The sequence below is a fragment of the Hemibagrus wyckioides genome, linkage group LG25 (genome assembly GCF_019097595.1).
Source record: "Hemibagrus wyckioides isolate EC202008001 linkage group LG25, SWU_Hwy_1.0, whole genome shotgun sequence".
NCBI lineage: Eukaryota > Metazoa > Chordata > Actinopteri > Siluriformes > Bagridae > Hemibagrus > Hemibagrus wyckioides.
Genome location: NC_080734.1, coordinates 13,359,158 through 13,384,738, shown reverse-complemented (window position 1 = coordinate 13,384,738; position 25,581 = coordinate 13,359,158). Strand labels below are relative to the sequence as shown.

The window sequence follows — 25,581 nt, the reverse complement described above, 5'->3', positions numbered from 1 at the left end:
ACTGTCTGGATGAACACATGCGGAAACGGCATTAGGAGGCAACATCACACCAAATGAGTCGGCCAATCCTTCTTCGGCTGCTGTTGCCATAGCGACCATCACCTGCCATGCCGGCTTGTGGACTGCAATTTTATTTTATTTTTAATTCAGATCATGCATAACATTGTAAAATCTTCAAACTGTGATTATGTGTTTATATCAGACACATTTTAAAAGGTTTAAAGTACTGAAACAGAGCAGAAAGAGAAAAAAAAAGACCACACCCTGTGAAAAAGAACCTGAGCTAATGAGACAGAAGCAGATAGATGAGTGACAGGTCAGCTGAGCTTGTTAGAATGATTTAATCATTCTAACAGTAAGGTGTGTTTAGTTAGTCTGATTGCTATGAACCAATTCAGGTGCTGTCTCATATATAAAGACCAACCACTTTTTTTTTAACCTCTCTTGATCTTTTATTAATATAGTAAACCCTTCAAAGGGAATGCAATTGAGGCTTAAGCAAAAGTCTGAAAGCAAAAAAAAAGATGCATGAAGGATGGTGCAGTGCTACTAGCTAAGAAAAACAGCGAAGGGAACTCAGAGACAGAAACAGAGGTAGATGATACAAAGTGTATATTAGAACGCATGTGGCACGTGACACCCTGATGGAAAAACAGATGATAAGCCTGAGTGAGCTGCAAAACGAGGCCATCCATTTTCAAGGTCCCTTCGTATTGACCTTCTTATCTTATCCCCCCACAAACGTCGGAATAATGCACACTAAAATGGATGCCTACAAACCACACACACACACACACACACACATCTCTGGGGATCAAATACACAGCTCATATGAGAGGAGGAGGGGTGGATTACTAACACCAACTCACTGCATCGTGCCGGTTTCCAATACCGCGGCTGAGACAGCACAGATCCAACGAAGTGAGCATCAAACCCCTCCCAGCGTTACTGCAGAAGCAGACACCTCAGCCCATCACACAGAGAATACACACGTGTCATTCGCCATTTAACGGATGACAGAACCCACCTCCCTCGATGGAGATAAGACCAAGCCGGAGACATCACGCATTCCAAACTGCTACTGTAAGTGCAGAGAAAATCCTGTCACTGCTCCACTGTTCACCATCAGCCTACTCTCATGATCTCTTACCCTTTGCACCTCTGTTCAGACTCCATCTGAAGAGGACATCCCTCTACATGACCGACTCTACGTCGTGCTCCTGTGAAATGAAGCTCCAGCGTTCTTAAATCCAGAAAAAAATCTTCACATCTATGCCGTTTCCTCCTCAGTCATGTGGTTCTCTCAGCCGCTCACGCTGCTATCCACAGTCTCAATCAAACGCCCTTCCAACCTCCTCATGCCGCTCGCTTGCTCTCTCTCTTTCTCTCTCACAAACACACTCACACAGATGTTACTCAGAACAGGCCACACCCCTTTTCATCACCCAGCCTCCTTATAGGATGCCGGCTGAATGGAACCGCCGCCCACTGCCGCTTGTTCTCTCCTACTCCTCCTCTGTTTTTTTTCTGTTCACACCCTCATGGCCTCCTGCAGTAGTGTTAACAGCCCGGGTGGAGGTCTGACACCAGAAATACTTTCTAAATATGAAAGGATACTTGACTTGAGAGGTGCGCGTGTCCCTTAGGCATGTGCCAATATTTAATGTTTATATTGCGAAATGTACACACAGTTCATGATGTTACTGCATCCAGAAAGTTCTACACAGATATACTTAATTATAATTGCAACAGCCTAGGGAAAAAAAACACTATGCACCCATATTTTAACCAGAGGATTTCTCCATTTAAAATTGTAATGTGTATTTTTTGGAGAACTGTTGGAGAAAATAACAGTGTTTTAAGCTGCACCCTGACGCATATGTCATACAGTGGATACAAAAAGTCTACACACCTATGTTAAAATTGCAGCTTTTTGTAATACAAATAAATGAACCCAAGATAAACCATGCAAGCTGTTTTTCCACCTGTAATGTCATACGATGAGGTCAAGGTGGACCACTTTGGGCATAATTCTAAAAGATATGTTTAGTGCAAAAATAATACATGCTAAGAATCAGCACACTAAGAACATTAAACTCACAGAGTAAAGCATGGTGGTGGGAGCATCATGCAATGTACCTGCTTTTCTTCAGCTGGCACCTGGGATTAGTCATAATGGAATCATAAACGTTAGCTCCAAATATCAATATGTTTTAGCGTGATAATGGCCCAAAGCACAAATCCAAGTCAGTCAGGAATAGAAGAAGAGGATCAATGATTTGGAATTAACAAATCAGAACCTGGATCTAAATGCTATTAAAAAAACAAACAAAAAAAAAAAAAACCTGTGGGATGCCTTGAAAGGGCTTTGCACAGGAGATCCCATCATCCCGGAGACCCAAAGTGACAGATCTAATGCATTTCTGCAAAGAACATTTGAATAAAATTGGAAACTTGGGTAGAATCGTACCAAAAAGGTGCTGTAATGAAGTAATTAAGGGTGTGCACACTTATAATTCCTTTTGTTTTTTTTTAACTTAATATAATTGGGTGCTATATTATATTATATTATATGTGGAAAAAAAAGATCTGACATTATTCATCTTGGTGTCGTTTTTTATATCACAAAAACCAGCTATTTGACCAGGGGAGTGTAGACTTTTTATATCCACTGTATGTCCAAACATGATGTTTGTGAGCTGCACCCTGGCACTCCTGTAGCAGTCTTGCACAACAAGTCATATTTGGGTTCAGTTGTTTTTTCCAGACACATATGTCCTAATCTTAGAAACAAATCCAGCTTTAGAAAGATCCCAGAGATGTAGCCAGCTCACGATAGCTCGCGAGCTAAATTACTTCCGCGGCTTCTGAATTATTCTTAACTGTAATGGCTCAAATATCACATATTAAATACAATTAGTAAAGCAAACATGTCTTTACTTAATTTATTATTTAGGATTTAATCTATAGTATTCATACATACATGCTATATGCTGCCTGGTGGTGGCATTGCATTATTTTGCTATGTTACTAATGAAACGGTTAGCAAGCTAACAACCTGAACAAGCAGCAGCCAACTTTTCCTGAGCCAGAACAGCTTTTAAACAGCTCAGACTTTATTATGAGAGTGTGGAGAATTAAAACGTCTCTCCTTACCCATGCAATAGAGCAATAAATTTGCTAATCTGTGGTGTTGGATCTTCTCCCAATTTGGATTGGGGCAAAGGGAAACATTAATATTCTTTGCATTTCGTTATGCTAACTGCCTATATCGTCACTAAGCACAATTCTTGATTCGGATTGGTCAGGAGGTGCTGATTCATTTTCTGTGACAGTTGCTGAAACTCAAATCAGGTTCAGGGTGCTCATCTAACATAGTACCTTTTCAACAGTAATGAGAAATGCAGGGTCTTGTAAAGGTCCAACTGCTGATAAGGTGAAGTTGTAAGGAGTGCCTACTGAGTAAAAAGCGGCAAGGAAAGCCTCAGGAGTAACAGAAGTCTTTGCTATTTCTTGGTAATAATATGGCGAGCTGCACTGCTTCCACTTATGAGCGATAAGAATAAAGAAAGAGGCTGGTGAGATTATCTGAAGTTTATAGCTCCTATAAGTGATACAAAGATCAGACTTGTATCACAGATGTTCCACGAAATGATACATTACATTTAACAGGTAAAATGTGTTACATACCCCTGGCATACTTGTCTATTACTTAGCTCATTACTGCCAAACTGACATGGTATAAGAAGCATAAAACCCATGGCAGGATCACATTACACAAACAGTACTTGATTCATTTGAATAATGTATCCCATCGTGTACATTGCACAGCCAATTATCAGCACACACCTACTGTCAGTCATCATTAATACCTCTTTACAACATACCAAGATGGGGATTTCAGGTCACTTTCAGAACAAAACCAAGACCTGATAGGTGAAAAACCTTCATAATATATTCAGTCCAAACAAGTTCATATTACTTGAAAGGCTAAAAGGTTTCTCTTCTCAATCTGCTTTTCATTTCTCTGTCCCGCTCAATCATGGCTAACATGCAGGCTGTTTAGCGGAGTGCAGAGAATATTACTGTTTCCTTCTGCCACTGATCCAGATTAGGAAAAGAGCCAGCAACACACATTAACACACTTATTGCACTCCATCACCTATAATACACACTGCATTATATTACGATGGCGTGTACACATATATTATTGAAATACTGGTCTGATGTTGCAGATGGCTAGAATATGCAAGTTTTTCTCTGCTGAGAAAATTCATTTTATTGAGTATCCCAACAAATTATCCCAAGCTAAAACCATGTGAAAGCAAGGATTCACAAAGCATCTGACAAGCTTAATTACAATATATTTGAAAGGTAATATTTTTCTTTAATTAAGCAATGTAATTAAAAAGGAAATCTTCACTTACTATTAAGTTTACCATATTCACCTCAGTAGCACGTACTCGGCTATGACACCCCCTGCCTCCTGTGGTGTGTGCCGAAAGCTCGTCTAGACCGTCCATTCACCCCTGACACTCTGTAAGCCTTCTCATAGCATTGTGCTGATGGGGCACCATGGGAGGTTACGCTGCAATGAACTGTGATACCTGTCAATCAGCTGCCTTATCTTCTACATAATGCTGAGTGCATGGGGACACCAGCATTGGATTCTTCACTGCACACTCCTACATATGTAGTGTATAATTCACTGCACACTTCTGCATATGATCTTATGTAGCGTGAGTGTATCAGTGATGCAATTTTCAGCCAGTGAGCTGTTGCTTAGATATTTTTATGCGTGTTTGACAGTCTTGGTGATTAATCTTATAGTGCGTGCACCTCTAAGACAAATTGCAAGAACAGCAATGAATAACAGACAGAGAGTGTGTGAGAGGAATTTCTGAATGCAGTTAGATCATGCAGCTGTTTGCACGGAAGGTCAAGGCAAAACTAATACATTAGTTTTATTTTCTTTCCCAAATGGTGGTTATGAAATTGAAGAGAAAATTCATAACTCACATAATATAAAAATTTCCCAGCATCCTTTCGGGAATCATCTTTCCTGTACATAATCATCTTACTTCCTGTTTCTGAACAAAGACAATGCAGAAAACAACCACAGACAGTTACTCTTGACAAAGTCACATGATCGGCAGCTCTTGTGTTTATTTTTGTAAGAAAGATGGATCAGGTGTGTTTCATTAGGGATCTCTACAGGTACACACCACAACATCCACAAAACAAGGGATCACAAGTAATAAAAGTCATGTAGTGTGAGCAGTACAGGGATTCTGATGTTGAAAGTCATATAGTGTCCGCGTGGCTTAAAGGAATAAAGAAGCATCCGCTTAGACAGGTAGAGACAAGCACAGGAATGAGCACAGACTCTCGAGCACAAAATGTCTGCGTATTCTTGTGAGACGCATCACACTTAGTAACAAGGCTACAATGCAAAGCACATTTCTTCAAGCTGGTACATCACACACTCCTGCTTTGAAGATGCTGAAGCTTTGCTTGATATTGCCTCTCAAATAAGGAGCCACTCCACACTGCAGTGACCAAGAAAACACAGAGGAAGCGTAAACTGTCTACTAAAGTTGTTTAATTGAACACTTACCTTGAGGAAGCTTTTCCTGAATCAGCACGCCTTTAGCTCATCCCCGAGGTCAGAGCAGGCCCCATCATGCCTCCAAATGTGAGCGTCTGCACCCCTTGCCTACGTGTGTGTTTTACAGATGAGGTGTGTGACTTGTAGAAAGATTGCCACAGTGGCGGCTAGTAAACATCAACACCATCATCATGCGACAAAGCAAAGCAACAGTATCATCATAATTAAACCAAACAACAGCTGGTTGAGCGCTGAATGAGATCATTCAACAGACATGAGGTCACTATTTTATGAATAAAGGTTACAAATCGAGACTTGCAATAATCACTATTATGTACGTTACCATTGGCAAAACAAAAGTAACTACAGTTCAGCTTTACAATGTGTTCCTGCATGCCCAGTACAGCCAATCACAGTTAGAGGTCTAAAAGTGAAGTAATATACACAACACCACTACTCTATTAGCAGCTCACAGGACAAGAATGATTGCTTTACCAACAAAACATTATCTGAACATGAATCAAGAGCTTATCACATGGGAGAAGACAATCGTACTTCCCCTAATTGTTTCTAATGAGAAATGTGTAGGCAGAATGACACAAGTGTAGCAACAGCTGGTGTTAGCTTGACCCTGAGACACTTTTACACATGAGCCTGAGACTTGTACTTAAGCAGAAAATCAGCATATAGCGTACTTACTCATTAAATCAACACAGCTAACTAACAATTAATGAATCTGTCTTCACTGCTCTAGTTAAATAAAAAAAGATGTATTTTCTTTACTAGGTTTTAAATCCTGCAGGTTTAAATACAGATGTGCTCTACAACGTCAAATACAAATGCAGCTGCCATTCAAGTGTCTTATACAGGGAATTTGATACAATCTTCATACAGATCTGTCATATAGTTGGTTCCATAATTATTTGAACATTTTTACATTTCTAAAGATTAAAATGGATGTATTGAAAAGACTTGTTTATTAGTGACTCACTCGGCTGAAAGGAGGGAAACTGTAATATCGAGACTGGAAATGTCCATCATTTAGCAAATTTATGAAACATTTTAATCAGTCATCCCAAAGCCAGCAAAGTTTCCTGTAGAAATGGAAAATCACACAGTACATCAACATGGTTGATTTAGCGGCACATTTAAAAAAAACAAAAACAAAAACGAGTGCAACACAGAAATTGGCAATTTACCCGAAGTCATATAAATAATTCACAGCCAGCAGTTTTGTATCTGATAACAAATCCAAAGCAGAACCAGTTTTGAGACATGCTGTCAGAGCGATACATCAAAAGATAGCTATCTGGTTATGCTGAATAAGAGCACCTGGACATGGAGTACACAGCTCTACGACAGCTGAAGCCCCTGGGCGGAAAATGCGTTTCGATTCTCTTTTATGGGCTTCATGTCTGTAAGCCAGCTGAGTCACAGCCATCTGATATACGTGATACATGAAAGCCCTCCACAGACCAAGAAGTCAAAAGCGAGGTGGTCAATTGTAAAGACTAGAACCTTTGTTAAACAAGATAAAAGGAGAGATCATGAAACGGCTGTGGTCCCATGGCGTCTGCAGCCAGGGCTAACGCTGTATACTTCATTATGATATTTAATCCAGGTTAATTCTGAGTGATGGCAGTGGCAGAAATACAAGCACTGTTGACAGTTCGAAGTGTACTATGATCATAACCAACCACAATGTTTTCTTTGTTTTTTTCTTTGTTTTTTTTTTTGGTCTCAGCCAATCAGAAACATATTTTCTGCCCCAGGCTTCCAATTATGTAGTATATGCAAACAGAAAGTCAAACGCATGGAATGACTGGGATGGGTCATATCCACAAAAACCACAAATAATGGAACAGTTTCTTTCTGCTCTAGGAGGCTCTGAATGGCAAAAGAAGCCGCAAAAGAAGGGCACATTTAGGATTAGTCCTGGACTGATCAAAGCTGCTGTACTTTTTTTTAATAGTCCTGTAATCTTCTTCTTGTAGTCTGCCTTTTTATGACCAGAACAAGACCAATGCTAGCATAAATATGAGTGTAACAACATGATATACTGAATATTCAAGAAAAGAATAAACTAGCTCTATTTCCATCCACTGTCGACACGGCTTCCTACTGGGTCGCAGGGAACCTGGAGTCTATCCCAGTAGACTGAGGGCACAAGGCAGGGTACAACCTGGACAGTCTGGAGGCGGGAATCAATCCCTCAACCCTGAAGGTGTGAGTAATAACTATAAAATTTATAGCACAGTGATATGCATAATAACAGGAACATTGCACTCAGCACAAGTCTTGGAAGGTTATTGTTTTGAGGAACAAGGCTGTAGCACTGAGAAATAAATCGAATTTAGATACATAACTTCCTTATTATAAATAGCCAAGTTAGATAAACACCATTGCTTAAAAGGCTTTAACAGCAGTGTACACATTAAAAAGTACATTGAATCTGAATAAATCCCAGACATAAATGATCATTCCACTAAACTTTTTTTTTTTTTTCCTGCGATACTGTTTTTCTATAAGTGTAGAATTCCCCTTAGCCATGTTGTTTAATTAAGCCGTCAGGTTCAACAAAGAATAAAACCATGGTTTTCAAGTAATAAAATCCGCTGGATCTAATGCACCAAATAGCTGGTATTAGTCCAGGATGAACTCTTTCTGGCACAGGAAGAACTGTTCAGTTCAAATGAGATACTTTACAAATGAATGAACCTGCAAGTCCAGAACACTTGTGAAAACTGAAGCTTTTTTTTTACGTCAGCGTGTCTGTTGTTCAACAATGATATGGAAACGGTAAATGTTTCGACATCACGCTGTACATGGGCTTCATCTATTAAAAATCACCTCAGAAGTCTCTGTTTATATCGATGTCATGAGAATAACCGGTAATAAGCTCTGCCTACAGCAAAAAAAATGACATCTTAGCAAGTGAAAATATCTTGAATATAGTCAAATTAGTTTCTAATATTTCCTATTAAAAGATTACAACAAACCTAATTTGATTATTAAAACCTATTTCTTGACATTTGTATTCATTTCAAATGGAAATAACCTTGATTATTTTGCTAATTCTAAGCATTTATTTTCTTGAAAGAAGCAAAATAATCTGCCAAAGGAGCAAGAAATGTAAATGACATCATAGATCTGGTTAATTGTAATCTCATAATAGGAAATTCTAGATACATCTGACCAGATTTCATTCATTTTTTCAGTAGTTTAAACAGCAAAACACGGAGGATCCAGTACACGAGAATCAATTCTTTCTGGGTAAAGTTCTGTCCTGTTCAGAATCTAGCTGCCAATAGTTTGAAAGGTCATATTTTAGCTAAAATTGAAGGTAATATCACTTAGTGTTGTTCTTAGTCTTTATATAGTCACTTCTGATCAGAATTGAACTCCTGCTTCAACAGAGAGACGTGTTTAAAAGTGTAAATAAATAGTTTGTTTAGTATGAACACAATATGAACATAGTATGAACTGCATGCTGTAGTGTTTTCCCTGCTCAGACACACCCACTTTACATCCGGAATGACTGTTAATTAGCGGAGTAGTTGAATCAGGATGGGAACAGGGTGTACAGGATGGTGGTTCTCCAGTACCAGGATCTAAAATCCATGGCTTAACAGATATAATACTAATTTGTCTTGCAAAATGCTGAGAGGTCATTTCCTGCTTAAAATGAACATAAAATCAATTCACAACTTGTAAAACTGATGTATGTAGCTAATCAAGAAGCTAATCGACCAGCGGTTACTTAGCAAATTGTGTTTTCAATGACATAGGATGGCTCAGAGATCCTTTTCACTTAAATTGTCAATTTCCTTCAATGGATACAGCTACTAAGGTTCAAGAATGTAACTAATACACAAAATAATATTTGCTATTATGAATTCCTTCCTAAATTTATATTGTGTTGAGTAACGTATTAAAGAATCTAAAAAAAAAAAAAAAAAAAAACAAACTGTGAGTATGGCTAAAAAATTAGTTAATCGTGTGACCAAACACTAAAACATATACAGTATCAGGACCTGCCTTCTTGAGCAAGTTTAAACCCAAACTGGAGACTGAAAACCATGAGATGAGTAACAGAGCAAGCAAAGAAAGGACAAAGACAACATGGAAAGAGAACAAAAGCAGGAAAGGAAGTTAACAAATGAAACAAAATCTGATCCGGACTCAAATGTGTCTTCAGATTTCTCTGAACTCATCTTTACGACATACAGGCTTGTGAAACTGTCACAGACAATCTAACCTCTTTCTCACCCTCTCAAATAAGCCAGGAAGACGTTCGCTTTGGAGCAAATGTCCTGCATCATTTTCTCAATCAGCAGCCTTTAGTCATGCTGTTGACCAGAGCCATGTTGAAACAGCATTATTATCACGACCTCAACTGCCAACACATTCCAGCACAGCCTGAGAATTTAGATCATGTGCGGTTAAGTTAAATTTAGATCCAAAGCCACATTAGGTGTTTGTTTTTTATATAATCAGGCATGTGAGCCAATTTTGAAGTGTCACACCATTTACAAGACTGAAGGATTTTAAGACCTGAGGACTGAAAGAATGCTATGGGAAAAAAATGCTGCAGCTGTTAGAGACGTGCTTACGAAAGATTACTGGAATTTGGGGGTTAACGTCTCTGCTTTAACTCACTGATCCCCAGATGTGTCTGCTTCTTTTTGATGGCAGGGTCTTTGCTGGACTAATCTTATACATACAGGTTTTTAGGCTATGGGAACGGCCATGTCAGCAGCTCCGCCACGCCACTTTAGCCACGGTCTCATCTCTGGGCACACAAAGCTAATAAGAGCTCAGCGTTTTAACCACTTACACAAGCTTCAGAGTCTACCACTTACAGAATAAGAGATATGTATTTCAGGTATTCACGAGGTCACACTATGAAAAATACAGCTCTGCTTTTAAGTAATCTTCAAGCACTCATTCACACTAAAGAAGCTAAATGAGACACGGTGAGGTAAGTGCATTTTAATTTGAACAGTGTGTAAAAGGCTACTTGCTTATTCCACCTGCATCTCGATGTGTCAGCACCCTGTGATGCCAAGCGGCAGCCAAACCAGTCATACTAACATTGACGCACACAAACAGAAAGCGACTCTTCTTCACAATTTGATAAAAGACTTGAAAGGAAAGAGACACGAGGCACAAACGTAATCAGATTAATCTTCAAAAGCGGATTCCTTAAGAGTTGGTCACAGGCATATGAAGACAGAAAGAGTAAGTAAAGCAGGTTAGTTGGACACGTGCTGACACACAACACCAAAGTCTGAGGATCTGTCTTTGGCTTGTGATGTTTATAGGAACAGGAACAGGAATTATGATATACAACTGACCGGAATGTCAATCATATTTATTACATTTATAACATAGTTATGCTGAATTCAACATTATGATTGCGACAATATTTGCCGCCTCCAAGCCAATGAGAACGCTTCCTCAACTTGAAACAAGTTCCTTTCTGGTTTACAGTGTGACGTTAGATCAACTTGGCTGCAAACATTATAAGGAACAAACAAAGCAGCACTCATTTACATTCTGTATATGGATCTATTTGTCATGTACGACCATATAAGCACTATGTACTATGTCGCAGTTTGAGGAAGAAAATATACATCTCTCATCACTGTTAGCTGGCTAGCTACCAATCATGGAGGCAGCCATATTTGCCGAGGTGGAAAATGACATCATTCCACCCTGAAATTACCAGTTACAAGGAAAGTCAGCAACGAAAGCAGCATTAGTCTTCGGTCTGTGCCAGGTGTCAGGTCATTGAGGGAGAAGTGGAAGCTATGCAGAGCTGCGTAGTGTCTTGCTGATACGCTAGAAGCACCCTGAATGGTAAAAGGAAACTGACCTGTTCATACTTAATATATCTGAGTAAATCAAACTGTTTAGTTACAAACAACATTTATGTTTTCTATGAGGTATGATCTACAAATTAGCTCAAGCATTGCCAAACAATATGCTTGCTTGCCAATCAAATGCCAACTTTACCCAACACTGGCACACAATCTTAACAGACAGTTGGCACATGTCTATATCGATATCACGTATCGTTCTTTCTTCCTGAACACGGCGCTGTACTTAATGAGCTTCTTATTATCCCTGAAATATGACAAGAGAAAAAAATATAATAACCTGCATTTAGATATGTCATATAATAAACAGAAAATCAGGTGTAGTGAGATTCAAGGCGTAGTTTTGTTCAGGACTAAATTATTTTGATCAGAACTGTTTATAAGGTGTCTATACTGTCTATAATGGCTCTGCAGACCTCTATAAAAGCATGATTTCATTAATCTTGGTCCAGAGAAGGAGAGAGGAAGAGAAACAGGGCCATGTGGAAACTCAGGGGGAAAACAGCTTGACATTAGGAGTGCAGATGAGCAAGCAAATGTAGTTTAGAACGCATATAAAGATCCCAAATAGACATTCATTTATAATCTAATAAAAAAAGCAAGATGCAACTAGGAGCTCCTTCAAAACACTACACCTGAGCCTAACAAAATATAGTAAGCATACTAAGTGAAAAAGACAATTAAGCATTCTTGTTTAATTGTCAACATTGTCTAACTTCTAAATCTGTTCTCAACATAAGGTTGTGTTTCAAATCAGGCCAGCACATCGCAGATGTAAATTCTGCTCAGATGCAAGAAAAACATGCTCCATTTACAGAAATGGAGCAGCATGTGCTCAGACTCAAGGACACCTCCACAAAAAGTTCTTCTCAGCCCAGATTCTGAGGCTCAAGCAACCCAGTTGAGGAGCTAAATTAAAACAGAAGCAAAACTCATGACAGACCTGCAAGGTTTGGCGTAATGCTTTAATCATTTAACACGTAACTCCGAAGCCACACGAGATAATGTGGAAAAACCTGTCAGTTATCTACACAATTGTGTAAGTCATGCCTATACAAACAAACCATCACAAACAAGCAAACATAAAGCTCAGATCAAAGAATTTCAAATCGTTCAACTCTAATGATAATCATTAGTTCATGCAACTCTGTAATACAATCAGAATTTCATGTCACCTAACTTTCCATCTAAACCAGGAAGCATTTCAATAGGCAATAAAAAGCCTAGCTTGGTCTTATAATCCGGAGTCATTAACTGTGTTTGGACTCAATTTCAAGGTGACATCATTGGACTTGGTCGCAATTCTATCCATGTTGAGTTTTATGAAGACATCTGGAACTGCTACAATTTCACTGTGGAACTGATTGGATTAGAATCTGAGCAGCATTCGAGCATCGATATCTGAAATGCTAGACTGTCAAACTTGGCTATATTCTAACAGCATGGACACTGGATCAGATATAGCATTCAGTCATTTGCAAAGTATCTCATTTGCTCTGAAAATTGACGCCATGCCAAAAACGAGCTCTTGTAAAACCAATATCAGCTCTTTGGTGCACCAGAACCAGCTGATACTATCGTTTGAAAACTTTTATTGGACCTGACTGCTTAATTAGAACCACAAGCAGTGTTTGAGGAAACTTGAGAGACTGACAAAGCAAGGACACCTACCCCTATAAAACCCCATATATTTTTTTTCTTTTTATTTTTTTTTGCTTCAACTTAAAAATGTTTGCCATTAGCAGCAAAGATAATGATTATTTACAAGAGCTCTTTTGACTTTAAAAGCCTCCTTTTCAAACTAAAGGGGTGCTTGACATTATGAGCTCACTGCTGACTAGAACTTTCAAGCAAGATAAAACATGGGCCTCTCACAAGCGCAGGTCAGGTAGAGAATTTCCATATTTCTTCAGCGCTTCTCCTGACAGCTGACCTTTGCCCCTGCACTTGCACTCATTTCTTTTCATCATTAACTCAGAATCTGAAACGAAGAGCAATAACTTAAACTGAAGATTTCAAAACTAAGCCATAAACCACAGTAATTATAATGTGTCCTGGCATTAAATATTCCACAAAGGGCTTGCACTGGCCCACCCGGTTCACCAGGGCTTCACCGGTTATAATTCTCGCGCCATGTTATCATGAGGTACGCAACGAAAGAAACAAAGCAGCTGTGCGTCACTTAGCAGTGGAAAAATACAAGCAGAGGGAGCATGCTGATTGACTAGGATGTGCTGTATAGCAGCAAGACTGAATGATGATGGAATTGGACAGGCCCTAATTCTATCCTGAGACATAATTGAAGGTCTTTCAGGAGATTCTGGCTGACATGTCTGACAGAGCAATGGAATGTAATTGTGTGCCAAAAGCAGTCTCTGAAGAACAAGTGCTACTTTCATTTATTAAGAAGATTTTGTTTAGACCTGCCAAGAAAGCAGGGAGTCTAAACAAAGCCTCGTGTCAACTGCAACACACCTTGAAAAATAATTCCACTGAAAACAACTGGGATAAGTGGTACCTTTTAAACTCTCCAGTAAGACACAGTGGGCTTTTGTACAGTTTCTACACCTATGCATGTAGTCAATTTTCAAAGGAATGCTCCATGAGCCGCTTTCCAACACATCGGTCTGGCTGCCGAACCCACACCCTCATCCCTCTTTCACTCCTTTTACCACCTTTTTGTCATGGCTGAGGGTGTCTGAGATTTCCTGGCATACTCTATTGCATTACGATGCATCAAAGGAAGATGATGACTTTGTTTTCTTTGGCCCTTTGCCTTGGTTTGTCTGATCAGCCCTAACAGTGCTGACGATGGAGGAAGCACAGCGTCCATCCATCTTCCGACAATAAGGTTAGATCTCTCAGATTTCAGTACAAGGAAGGCCATGTTCAACAACCACTGGGTGTTGTACAGGAACTAAACTCACAAAACAGCTTGTTAAATATCCTTCACATCAATGCGTCAGACCTGGAAATTCAATAACAGTAAGTGTTCAAGATTCTTGCTCAAACGCAACCGATTCTGCTCATAGGGTTTAAACCAAAACTACAGTGTGGCCTGGATAGTTGATCAACAGGTCTAGGCCTAAAAAACACAACCCCATTGCCTGGCATTGTTGAAAAGGCTGCAAGACACGAAACTACTCCTTTAACCCTTAATAATAACACAACAAAATGAGAACTTGCCCACTAAGTTCTATATCAGTTAATTGTGTAGGTGTGTTAATTCTACAGCTTTAATCTATTATAACAAATCTCAGCGTCAGTGGTGTCAACAGGGAGGTGTCTGACAAAAACAAGTTCAGTCATTCTTGCATCTAATCTGTAATCATCAAATATCTTTACAAAATCCTTCAGAAACAGGAAGTAACCAATTAAAATATTGCATTTCAGACACTGAACCTTGCCCCTCTTGCCTCACCTTGACCCTGTTTACAGTGATATTTCCCTATAAATCCTATGAACAATCAACCAGTAGTCATTGAGATATCATGCTAATGAGAATGGTGGATTGACTCATGCATGGACAACAGGCAGATGGATGGATGGAAGAATAGAGGACCTTGAAAACATAATACCTCTACAACCTAGGGGGGGTGAGTGAACAGTGAACACTGAATGACGCTCTGAATAAAATATTCAAATCCATGCTTCTTTATGGTGTGAGATGATTGGATTAATGCTACAGAAACATTTAATTTCAAACACTATGGAATTGTTATAAATTTTTATGAAACTGAAACGGTTTGTTATGAAGCTGTAAAGCTATTCAAAGGTTATGAGAACGCATTTCAAAAGAAACACGCCTGATTACGCCCTCTTTATCTATAAGTCTACGCAGACATGACCGAGAGGCCTAGCACTCTGACTCTCAGAACAATGCAATGGTTTATAGAAAAATCCATCGGGAAGAAATCTGGAAGAAATCTGTCAGGGTTAAATTTGAGGAAAGGCTGATCATTCTGATCCACCATTTGCATGCTATTTCTTTAATCCCACAACTCAAAGTATAAAAAAGGGGAATCTTCAAAAGTCTAAGCCTTACTTAAAAAAAAAAAAAAAAAAAGAAGTGACAAATGACAATTAAGTTGACATTTTGAGCAGCAAACTTGTGTTTGTATGAAATATAGAGGAATAAAGAAAGAGGGTAAGAAAACCAGCAGCAGCCTTTCATAAATTCTTGTATTCAAAGACAGGCAGAGAATGACCTGCTCCTTGACCCAAGAGGAATAGGGTAGGTCAAGGGGCTTGTGGGGAGATTTCTTTACACTGAAGGCCATGGTGATTGAGCATACTGCTGCTAAAATCACAACCCCCAGTGCCAAACCTTGCTAAATACCCTTCAATGTCCAATTCTGGAAATCTAACACAAGCAAAAGTTGATGATTTTTTGCTCTGAGGTACAGAGGAGTTAACTTCTTTTTTTTTTTCCCTTTCCAACACTCACCTCTAGAGCCAGTATAATGAAGCTGCTGCAGCACAGATGTTCTCATAAAAGTGACTTTTCTCAAGACTTTGATGAGGCAGCACCTTGGATAAGAGACTGCTGAAATCAGTGCCACTAATATCGTGCTACTTTAATATGTCCGTAACATTTGCAAGCATGCAGAGTGAATGAGAAGGTTAATAAATCCATGCCAGCCAGCGCAGATGATCTAAAGAGACAAAAACAAGGGCAATAAAAAAAAAGAAAGAGAAATATGAGGCAGGGCAGAGATCAGAAGTAATTACAGTCACCAGGCTATGCACATAATCTTCTTACCACCACAGCAAAGGAGAAAAACAAAAACAAAACTGACTGCACCAATATGTATGCAGGTTCCTACTGCGACGGCTAAGCCTGCAGACAGCAGAGACCAGAGATTACTGAGTCATCAGAATTGAAATATCAGGTGCAGGGGCAATGTTGGAAGGGGCAAACAGGACCGGATTGGTGACAAGCAGGGCCTCTGAAAATAAATTATGTTAAATGAGGCCATTGTGTCTTCCAAGTGAACCACAACAGTCAGAGAATAGGACATTCAAAATGGCCACACAGGCCCATTGTCACTGTCGGTTGGGTGGGACCCGATCTCACAAAGCTTGGCAGAACCAGAAAGGCTCTTTGCCTCCTGCTGCAACACATTACCATGCCACAGTCTCTCATATGGCTTGAGGCAAAAGGTTTCTTATCTAATCCGAAAGAAGTCAAACAAAAACTGTAATTGTGCCCCAAACACTTCCAGAGAATGGTGGAGATAACCCCAAGAGTAATACAGGATCTCAGTAACAGTCCTGGACCTAACTAGAGGAGAGCCTCTAAAAAACCCTATAAAATAAGAAGTCCTTCTCTTGAGCATTCACGTAAAACTCCAAGGCTTATTCAGATCTAAAGGGGAAAAAACTAAGGGTAAAAGTGCTGATTACGTAATGCTCCAAGATTATTTTACAAGGCATTTGGTTAAATATGGAGAGCATATGTAATTGTGCCCCAAACACTTCCAGAGAATGGTAGAAATAACCCCAAGAGTAATACAGGATCTCAGTCCTGGACCTAACTAGAGGAGACACTCTAAAAATCCCTAAAAAATGAACAGTCCTTCTCTTGAGCATTCATGTATTCTGCAAAACTCCAAGGCTTTTTCAGATATAAAAAGAACAAAAGGGTGAAAGAGCTGATTACATAATTCAAAACGCTCCAAGATGATCTTACAAGGCATTTGGTTAAATATGGACAGCATATGCAGAAGGAAGGAAAATTATAAGCAATTATAAGAAATTTTCACATTATGCATAAGACATGACGGCAAGAAAGAAAGAAAGAAGAAGAAAGTTTTGTGAAACTGGTTGCGTGTTAAAGTCAGGTGAAATGTCATCAACGATTTTATGCTCACAGGATCTAGCTTTGCTTGCTACAGAGTATTCTACTTCTCTGCACTCCCTCTATTCCCAGTAGAGATGAATGTGTGCAGGAGGTGGACTATGATGGCTAGCGAAGTATATCCCAGCTGTCCCCTGACCACCCCATCAACAGCGGAAACAATTATCACTCCCAGCGGCATCTCGCCTTTCTCCTCTCACCTCATTTACAAACATGAGCTACTGACGCAGCAACAGTTCGGCACAAGCCAAAGTAACTCAACACCTCACTAATTAAAATGGCCTTTCGCACACACCACAACCCTTCAACTCAGATTTTATTTCTTTCCGGTGCTAAAAAAAAAAAGAAAAAAGAAAAGAAAACTGACACACACACGCAACCTATGATTTTCAAAAATACTGCTCTGTTAAAAAGAAAGGAATCTCCATACCAGCGCTGAGGCTTGGAAGATTACAGACAAAGATTAATAAAGCCAGAGACAGCTCCATCTGTCATGTGGTTAACAACTGTGCACACCGTCTCAATGAGAGCACTGTAGGTCTGACTGCAAGAAGAAGAGTAAATGTTACACATAATAACCCTATACAATGTTGTGGGTAGTGAGAAGCCCTGAATACACTGTTCAGTGTATTATATACTGCACATTTCCTCCTGAAAGGTCAAGCGATGGGCAAAAATGCAATTGGGGAAAAACACCCTATACAATACATCCTATATAAATATTACAGTTTATATAAAGTTGCAAAAGTGGTTGAAAGTGTGATTAGTTACAGTTATGGTAAAATGAACTTTCAGTCATTATTTAGTTTCAACAGCAGCTTGCCATATGTTTGGAGGGAAGCTTTTGACAGAAACGCAATAAAAAAAAATTTGTTAGACTACAGACTATTGCCACGTTTTATGTGCAATGCAAAGACAGCACTTGAAACATCTGAAAACAGCAATGAAAACATTTTTATGTAATCTCGACCCCAGTGAAATTTCATACCAAACCAAACCGAAAGTGTGAAATCACACCAATCTAAGTAGTTGCTAAATGTTTGCTGGGGTTGTTCAAATATATGATATACAAAAAATTTTGGATTTGTGATTTCACTATATCATGATTAAGAAATCAACCTTCACCCATCTCTTATAAGCATAAATATTGGTTTTTGATTGCACATTTTGAACCAGTTTTAGATTAAACAATGCAGTCTGAGGTAGAACAACATGCAGTGAGTTACAACAGTCTTGAAATTAGCATGTGGATTACAATTTCCAGGACTTGCTGAAAAGAAATTGTTTGCATTTAGTGACAAATCTCAGATCAGCTATACTGATTTGCTTATTAAAAAGTAAGAATGAATCTAAAACCATCAAGACTCCTTACATGATCTTGTACATTTAATGACAGAGGACAGAGTAACTTGGCAGCTGGGCCAGATGAACTAGATGAAGAAAACCTGGAGGAATCTAAAAATCAGCACTTCAATTTTGCTTCAATTAATTGTAAAAAACTGATTTCCTGCCAATGTTTCTTATCTTTAAGGCACTTTAAATCAAACGACCACTTTATCTCTAAATTCACTGGGAAATACAATTAAAAAAATAATGACAAGTTCTGGTGTATTTCTGGAAAATATCTCTCAAAGGAACAAGGCCAATCAAACTTTAAAATAAACATAAGACCATGCATTAGTTATATAGCAGATATCATGTCTATCTTTAGCTCTGTCAATTCTGTTTATTCTGTGCTGGATCTACAGCATGAGTTTGTCTACAGTTCTACGAAGACTCCCGCATTCCTTTGCACTCATCGTGTTATCACTGTCCTCCTCCTCCTAATTAGAGGACTTGCTCAGTTTAGCTGGAGGAGCACGAGAGCTGCGATTTCATCATGGAATGAGCCGAGGCACTGGTACAGCCTCCCACTAGACTCTCAGAGTGACTATACGTCAGTTATAACAGTTGGCTGGACCACCAGGCAGGGAACTGCGTTATCATGAAGGGCTAAACCTTACTGAAGATCACTGAAATCATTGACAACACAGTAGGCACAGCATACAGGAGTGATACAGGAGTTAATCAGACGATATGAGATTTATATGAACGCAAGACATGCAAAGGAATTAATCTAAGCTGCAGCAGAGAAAGATCTCAGTCTGAAAGTAGATTGCATTTTGGGAAACTTTACTCATCAGACTTTCATGACTTTGCAAAATGGACTGACTCATTCATAAATTGCCTACAATGTTCTTTTGAAAAAGGGTAAAAAAAATTAAACAATGGGCGTGTGTAAACTGTTCAGACGTGGCTGAACAAAGTCACGTGGCAAACAAACAGTCTATGGACTGGGTGGAGGACTGCAGCATGGATTAGGGCTACACATGCTATATTGAATCATACTGCAACATGTGACAGGATAATCTCGGTGTGTTACTTCAAGACATTGTTTTACATTACATCACAATACTTAGGTTGACAGACAGGGTGCCATTAGCAGAACAGCGCTGGATGTATAGAGACCTGTGAAAAGTACCTAAGTATGAATTTTATGTATACTTTTACTTTACATGGAAAAGAAAGGAATAAAGAAGAAAGGCTGAGACTGTATTCTGAAAATAATAACTTGCGATAATTATTGCAATCTAATGTATCCTACTGCATATTGTATGATTAGATTGTGCAGTCCTGCAAGACTAATTAGCTTTCTTTATTTTGACTGAAATTAAATACAACAGCAAATAAATGCCGTCATTCATGCAGAAACACTGTTGCACCATGTATTATTGTTGGTATTTTCACAAAACATAACATTTGTGTATTTGTGAATCTGTATTTTACCCTCTTTTATAATATTATTATTAGTGTTCCACTGGCTAATATAATATGACTGCCACAATTTACCCAACTTCTAATGACTATGCCACATGTCACAAACAAATGTTGTCTTAATCTGGTTTCATAAACATGACAATGAGTTCAGTGTTCTTTAGTGTCCTTCCCAGTCACCTGAAAAACCAGGACACGGAGAGAATGGAGGTTAGGTGAAGTCCCATCATCCATCACCAGGTGATTCTATGACAGTGAATGTGAACTTGAGTTCAGATCATCTAGTGCTGCTACTACTCGGGGATTTTCTATAATGAAACTTGTGTGTACAGCAGTGGAGCCTCAGGACTGGACCTGACAACATCGACTCCACTCTATAAATAATCAACAATCGATTAAGAGCACTTCAAAAGCTAATGTTTATGCCACTTTAAATAATTAATCGATATAATAAACAGATTCAGTATGCATCGCTGTGCGTTAAAAGAAAATATAATGCTGAACTTCTACAGAAGTGAACTGCTGAAAATAAGGAAAAAAGACCACGTCTTCAGCTGTCCAGTTTAGGTCAGATTCCTGTACCTGGCTGACAGGAGGAAACCCTGATGTGATCTTCTACTGTTGTAGCGCATCTCCCATAAGGCTTGACAGGATGTGCATTTTAAAATGCTTTTCTGTTCACTACAGTTATAAAGTAATTATTTGTGTTACCTTAGACTTCCTGTCAGCTCGAACCGGCGTGGCCGTTTTCCTTGGAACTCTCTCGCACCTGCAGACCTGCTGTTCTTTTTTTGTTTGTTTGTTTGTTTGTTTGTTTGTTTTTCACACTATTGTGTGAAAACTCTACAGACTCTTGTGTGTGAATATCCCAGGAGATCTGAAATATTTAAAAGCACCAGGTCTGGTACCAACAACCAGGCACAGATCACATTTTACCCTCTATTCTTATATACAGGTGTTCCTAATAATAGCTGCATTTCCTAAGGGCACTGCTGTCTTTATTAAACATTTCTACATCCATGAAAGCTCAGCTTATGGACACCAAATCGCAGCAATAATCGACGGTATGACTTTTGAACCCCATTAAACGCGTATCAGCACAACACGGAAAACACACCAAGCATTACAAACAGTACAGAAGCACCATGAGCAAACAGATCATCGTCATGCTCTCAGCAGAAAGAGACGATGACAGACCTCTCTTCTTTAACCCTGATCATCAGTCCATGAGCACTTCCACTGCATAGGAAACGTTTCTTTCTTTCGTTGTGGAAAGTCATTACTGTTGTTAGTTGATACATTAATGCCGGGTATGTGTTGTACTGATGGTGCAGTTCTGCTGGAGAGTTTGCATTATCAGGCGGCGCTTTTATATTTATCTTTTGGTTACAGCTGATCCGAATGAAATGGAAACACGGCGGTTTGGCGATCGCCCTTTAATAGGTTGATATAATAAAGATCTTTAAGCCGGATTACTACCATACAGGTTGATCGTCTATTTAAAATGAATGCTAGTCCACAATCCGACTTTGTGGCAGGTTTATAGCAACATGAAAATCCACACCGACATTATCGCCCTTCCCTGTTCGGACATATAGACTAAAATCAGCGCGTGATAGTGATAGAGCTCATCGCGGCGCGAGCTGATGCATAAACACGCTCATCACGAACAACTTACAAAAGCAACCATATGCCGCATTTTAAAATTTACCTCCTGCGTTGATTCATCGCGTGTCCCAAACGTTGCATTGTTTCTGGATGTGGAAACCCCGGCCGGTGTGTGTGTGTGTGTGTGTGTGTGTGTGCGCGCGCGCGCGCGTGCGTGTCTCAGCATTGAGCCAAGCCGAACCAAAGTTGACATCATCGCTCTCCTGTTACTATACAAGAGCCGAGTGCGCGTGCTCGCCGAACTGAATTCTGGGAAACGGAGTAGGCGAGTAGGTTCCAAAGTTCCTCACCTGCCTGACCTCACCAAATAAAAAGCTGGTGATCATTTCAGATCAATAAATCTCGTCATCCCCAGACAATCCACTACACTATTACTTTTTATATTTCTACCTAATTATAATATGTATTCAGTTTAAGAGATTCTTCAATAGTGTTTATTACTCATTAGGTATATTGCACTCCATCATCAGCTGATATTATTCGCTAAATTTCTCAGGCACCTTATTTAGCAAACTTCCTCATATGTCACACGTACATGAACACAAACACTCTACTTTAGCATTTTGTTAAACTGGAAGATGAGCATTCCTAAGCAGGGTGTAAAATTAATGTCTTTCAAAAGCACTGGCAAATTATTTTGTTGAAGTCCTAACCACAGCTTCCAGCTTTACTCATCGTATATTAGCATTATTGTTGTTTTATGTCATGCTTGTTGGATTTCTCATTAAACATGTTAGTTTTTTATTCAGCTTGACCATTCATGTCAGTTTTATGTCTTTATCGTAGCTAGGGGGCAGCATGGTGGCTTAGTGGTTAGCACTGTTGCCTCACAGCAAGAAGGTCCTGGGTTCGAACAGGCAGGGGCCTTTCTGTGTGGGTTTACTCCAGGTACTCTGGTTTCCTCCCACAGTCCAAAAACATGTACATTGGGTTGATTGGTAATTCTAAATTGAGTGTGTGTGGTTGTCTGTCTATACCCTGTGATGGACTGGCAACCTGTCCAGGGTGTACCCCTGCCTTTTGCCCAATGTGCGCTGGGATAGGCTCCAGCAGACCCCCGTGACCCTAATTAGGAATAAAGTGGGTATAGAAAATGGATGGATGGATGTTAGATTAGTACACTTTAACTTTGATAAGATTTTGTTTATTTTAACTGGAAGAAGATTACCTCAGCCTGTTGAGGCACCAGGAAATTGGTGTAAAAAGCCCAGGTGTAAATGCAACAGAACAAACAGTATCCAAGAATCACAAAATAATGGAACATTATAAAGACAAAACTGTAACCAGGACAGTTACACCATCATGGTTTTGTCTAGTTTATTTGAATTTCTGCTCGCTACCAAGTTTGGATCAGCTGTGAGACTCGTGGGAAGATGATGCACTCTCTGTGGTGATTCATTTGAATCAAATGCAACAAAAAAAGCCTTTGTAGCTAATCTCACACCAATACATGTACTTACAAGCTGTGTTAGTTAAAGGAAGCAAAACTTCCATTTAGGATTGTTTGTGGTGTTGCACTTTGAATTTATCATCACTTTTTTGTTTGTTTTGGTGTTTTCCACTTTGGGCCCAGCAACAACTTGTTGTAGTGAGGCTTCATCTCTCTCTTAAATCCCCCATCTATCCATTCTTTCATCCATCTTCAGTAAACACTTCATCCTGGTCAGGGTCACAGTAGATCCAGAGTCTGTGAGCGAGACAAAGTTCACCAGTCTATCCACCATGCACATACTCATTCAAAACCAGACTAAGAGAGTGTCCATAGTAGTATATGTGAAGTATATATCATGCTAACCCCTGTCAATTTTTTTTGTAAATAGCTTCCTACTAGCTTCTGAGGTAAATTTGCTAAACTACAAAGCAAGCTAAACTATAAAACATGTTAAAACTGTTAGTTGAGCAACTTCAGAATATCTTTTTAGGCTATTTCTTTCTGACTGATTTATTTAGCGGAATATATTCGCTGTATCATTGCACTCCCTGTATAATTTTTACTCATTTCTTTTTAGACTCCTGCTAACTGTATTTTGTGTTTACATTTACAATAATTCACTTCATTGAATTCCCCATTTGCGCTTTTTTAATTACAAAACTGTGTACTACTCATCACTGCACTGTCTCTTGTCATTTATAGTACAGTATTGCACATGTTTGTACACATGCACTTTATGTAGTTTAGTTCTTTTGTGTTGTCTCTGAGTTTATGTAGCATTATTGTCCTGGAGGAACGTTGTTTTATTTTACTGTGTATTGTATCAGCTGTAAATGGCAGAAATGACAATAAAAGCTTCTTGACTTGATGTTACTGGGAAGACAGTGGTATGATTGTGCTCTTTTAACACACCCCACACATCTGATAAGTAGCCATTTATTATTGTTAATTTCTTGAATCAATCACTGGTATTTATAGACACGATCATCTGTTCTTTTATTATTAAGATGCACTAATGTCTGAGCATTAGTAAAGGACAAAGAGTCAATGTCCACTCTCTAATACGTCTTACTGAGTTACATTTCACTTGTTTTGCAGTCCACTCCAAAGCAATGAGATTAGCATGCTTTAGGAGTTTCCGTCCCCTTTGTTCAGATTTCCTTTCCTCCATATTGAATTATGGAGAGGAGGACATTCATCTGGATTCTTATCATGATGTGGATGTTTTCTCCTTAGAGAGCAGCAGGACCTGAGATGTTCTCACAAAATCCTCGCTAGGGCCTTAATAGGAAGGTAAACCTAATAATTTTCCCCGCGCAAAGTGACCCGAAGGATTATTTTTAACCACATGTGAATGGTTTACTGATGATTTTCAGTCGTGCAGAAGTTCTGTAGTTGAGAGCATCCTGTCTCCATTTTCCCAAGTGGACAAAAACGTTATTATGAATTATGTGTCTCAGGGCAAACGCAGAACCGAGAGAGGGAGTGAGTTTCTTCCAAATAAACTAGCCAGATGGATACTGATCCTGCTTTCTAGAAAATGGTAATTAAGCGTCGAGTGTGTTATCCGTTAAATAGACGAAGATATGTAACGTCCATGCGTTTTTTATTTTATTTTTTTTGAGAAACAGATTTAGAAATGCAGATGTTTTCCCAAGATGCATTTAATCATCCTTCTTCAGCTAAATCTTAGAGGAGTCAGATTTGATTCAAACAGCACAATAAATCAAATATTAAACCATTATGTATATTATTTGAACCTAACTGGCTGTTTATTGATATCTACATTTAAAAAAAAAACAATAAGACAATAAAAAGTACAGTTAGGAAAACCTACTGGGTTGTTTTTCCTTCGTTTGTTTTTGCATGTACCTGACTCTCCAAGATGTTCACCAGATCTTTCCCATTTCCATATTGTAAATCAAATAAATCAGACACACGTGCATACCTCTGTATGTGTGCTACTATTTATATGCACTCAGTACTTAGATATACAATAATCTCGTGTTGTATTTACTGCTTGGCTTAGATCCCCCATATTTGGTGAAATGGAAAATGTACCCCTACTTAAGATTTTATCTAAGCTAAAAGTGAAATGTTGTATCTTACTACAACAGGACGGCTTACAAAACATAACACAAAATCAACTTAAATCAACAGGGAAATGGAGGAAAGCCATGATGCAAAAGTGTTCCGGGAATATGCAAAGAGGTGAGACAGCACATGAAAGTTCTTTACATCTGAAAGGGATATACTTTTTTTTGCCTGATGAGGTATTTATACTTTTATTACTATAACATATTCTTACATATTTGTA

General features: G+C 39.0%; 1 protein-coding gene across 7 annotated transcripts in view; it reads right to left on the bottom strand.

Moving 5' to 3' along the window:
- The window catches only part of daam1b (dishevelled associated activator of morphogenesis 1b), a 65,572-nt gene extending 43,546 nt beyond the window's left edge, over positions 1–22,026 (bottom strand). For 2 of the 7 annotated variants that reach the window (XM_058378725.1, XM_058378731.1), the window contains exon 1: positions 21,876–22,026. The gene's annotated coding sequence lies outside the window, so the exon portion shown is untranslated. Of the gene's footprint in view, positions 1–869; positions 933–1,150; positions 1,388–5,617; positions 5,642–15,937; positions 16,086–20,875; positions 21,024–21,875 lie in introns of those variants that run through there. The other 5 variants (XM_058378727.1, XM_058378728.1, XM_058378730.1 and 2 more) reach the window with 5 other exon arrangements.
- Between the last annotated feature and the right edge of the window lie 3,555 nt (positions 22,027–25,581).